Below are 3,235 nucleotides of genomic sequence, written 5' to 3' on the forward strand. Positions count from 1 at the left end.
GCCACAAAGATTGGCCTCTGCCAGTAGCCCAACCTGCATAGAGGCGAGGGCCCGTTCATCGCTGCTTGCAGCTTTAATCTTTGTATTGTATTTTGTTTGTTTTGTTTTTTTCAACTTCTTTTATTCTCTCTGTGTATTGAAGTGCCTCTCTTTTTGAGTTTTATTTGATTTGTCATTAAAGCAACAACAGAGAACCTTTCCCACTTCTTTCTTCTACAGGTTGGAAGCGGAATTGTCCGTTACATTACATTATGCAAGTTTCCCAGATTGGGTAGCAGATCTGTATTTCAAACGAAATGGACAATGTAATGTAATGACACAATTCCACTTCCAACCTGTAAGGGGGACCAAAGAGGGAAAAGTACTCTAGTTTTGCTTTAGGTTGTAATGTTCATTGGATGGAAATCATCTTTACCAGACATCAACCTATTTTCTATATGTTTTGTAAGTACGATGCCGGATTATTCAAACATTGTATGACATATTTGTAAAAGTATACAAATTTTAAAAAATAAAAATAATGGAAAGTGGGCGGAGCAGGGAAGTGAAACGGATCACACCGGCCCTCGTTTATTTTCAGTCAAAACTATACGGATCTACCGCCAGATGTAGGCTAAGCGCTACTGCTTCAAGTGCGTTTATTATCATTCTTATTTTCTATTTATTATGGTTTTCTATCCCCGTTTTGTGTTAATTCTATATGCTTATGTCATGCATTTCCCTTATCGTACAATAGGGCTATTTCTTAATAATTAATCATATAAGTATTTACGTCTGGCAAAAACGGAATTTCTTACATGCATTTACAGATGTTGGAATTAAAGACATCACACATATAATTATCTAGTAAAAAAAAGTATAAAGTAAATAGATATAGGTTATATTAGATGTTTCAGCAAAATATCAAGCTAACAATGAGGAATCTTAAAAGTTCAAATGTATTTATTAATCTTCTGCTTCTTTGGTAGTAAGCAACAGGAGTTTAAGCGGTTTTACATGACAGTTAACTAACCATGGATGAATTTTCTTACGACAAATACATAACTGCAATGCATTGTGGGTGATGTCAACTTCTGGAGTGACCATCGTACACGCTCATTATTATGGATTAGTAACTTCTAACTTCTAGGCAAGTCCTGCCCCATGAAGAGGCTCAATTGGTTGGGGTTAGGCATAGACTTTAAGTTTTCAAGGATGGGATAGCCAACTGGTCAGGGAATAGGACCTGAACAAATCAGTTTCCTTTACCTTGTGTAAGGATAGACTAATGGCCAATTTTTGCCAATTGTGAGATTGTGTCAGACTTTAGTCTTTTCAAATTATTTTTAGTCTTCTATTGTAAGGTAGACAGGTGACAGACATTGTATCCCCTGTTGGCATAGCAAGTAATAATAATTTATTTTCTTGTTAATTTGCACCCATTGAAACATTTATAATGGTTGTTTAGGCAAACGAAGAGATGAGACATTGATTGGACGAGTATCTGTCAAATTTTACATATGCAGGCTTGATGATACAGAATTGTTTCTGGAAAGACATGTTGCTGTTGGACATTTAAAATCAAAAAAACTATATTCCATTTACCACTATTGTTGTGGTGGGGGGGGAAATCTCAGAGGAAAAAAAGACAAAAATAAATAAATAAATCTAAAACAAAAAAGATCTACATAAATAACACTAGAGGTAAAGGAGAAAGAAATATACCTTTAGCACATCCTACAGCTGTACTCTGTTTCCATTCACACATTGTTCTCTTGATCCATATAGGATTGTCAAAATTGTCAACTTGCATATCATTCTTTTGCTCAAATTTCTTTTCGGATGTTTCTTGTTTTTTTACTTCCCACTAAGTTTTCTACACAGGATCAAAACTATCTTGTCAGGGGCTCACTCGGGTCTATAGGAAGCGAAGGCTACATCTACACTTCTACATTTTCACTTTTAAGTGGTGTTTTGAGACATAAACAGTTTCTGTCCACACAAGAGTTTAAGCTCCAGTAGCATAAATAATCTCCATTCATATCAACAATGCAACGCCAACCAGCCAAATGCGGGTAGATTTTGGCAGTGGCATGTAGAGTGGTGTGAAAAAGTGTTTGCCCCCTTCCTCATTTCCTGTTCCTTTGCATGTTTGTCACACTTAAGTGTTTCGGAACATCAAACCAATTTAAACAATAGTCAAGGACAACACAAGTAAACACAAAATGCAATTTGTAAATGAAGGTGTTTATTATTAAAGGTGAAAAAAAATCCAAACCATCATGGCCCTGTGTGAAAAAGTGATTGCCCCCTAAACCTAATTACTGGTTGGGCCACCCTTAGCAGCAACAACTGCAACCAAGCGTTTGCGATAACTTGCAATGAGGCTTTTACAGCGTCCTGGAGGAATTTTGGCCCACTCATATTAGCAGAATTGTCCTAATTCAGTTACATTAGAGGGTTTTCCAGCATGAACCGCCTTTTTAAGGTCATACCACAGCATCTCAATAGGATTCAGGTCAGGACTTTGGCTAGGCCACTCCAAAGTCTTCATTTTGTTTTTCTTCATTCAGTGGTGGACTTGCTGGTGTGTTTAGGATCATTGTCCTGCTGCAGAACCCAAATTTGTTTCAGCTTGAGTACACAAACAGATGGTCGGACATTCTCCTTCAGGATCTCTTGGTGGACAGCAGAATTCATAGTTACTTTTATCACGGCAAGTCTACCAGGTCCTGAAGAAGCAAAACAGCCCCAGACCATCACACTACCACCACCATATTTTACTGTTGGTATAATGTTCTTTTTATGAAATGCAGTGTTCCTTCTACGCCAGATATACTTGGACACACACCTTCCAAAGAGTTACACTTTTGTCTAAACGGTCCACAGAATGTTGTCCCAAAAGTCTTGGGGATCATCAAGATGTGTTGTGGAGAAATTGAGACGAGCTTTGATGTTCTTTTTGCTCAGCAGTGGTTTTCTCCTTGGAACTCTGCCATGCAGGCCATTTTTGCCCAGTCTTTTCCTGATGGTGGAGGCATGAACTCTGACATTAACTGAGGCAAGTGAGGCCTGCAGTTCTTTGGACGTTGTTGTGGGGTCTTTTGTGACCTCTTGGATGAGTCGTCGCTGCGCTCTTTGGGTAATTTTGGGCGGCCAGCCACTCGTGGGAAGGTTGACCACTGTTCCATGTCTTTGCCATTTGTGGATAATGGCTCTCACTGTGGTTTGCTGGATTCCCAAAGCTTTGGAAATG

General features: G+C 38.5%; 1 long non-coding RNA gene across 1 annotated transcript in view; it reads right to left on the minus strand.

Annotated features, from left to right (window-relative positions):
• Window positions 1–3,235, minus strand: part of LOC117944791 — an 18,308-nt gene that overhangs the window by 14,671 nt on the left and 402 nt on the right. The window lies entirely within an intron of this gene.

Source organism: Etheostoma cragini, chromosome 5 (assembly GCF_013103735.1).
Source record: "Etheostoma cragini isolate CJK2018 chromosome 5, CSU_Ecrag_1.0, whole genome shotgun sequence".
Classification (NCBI taxonomy): domain Eukaryota; kingdom Metazoa; phylum Chordata; class Actinopteri; order Perciformes; family Percidae; genus Etheostoma; species Etheostoma cragini.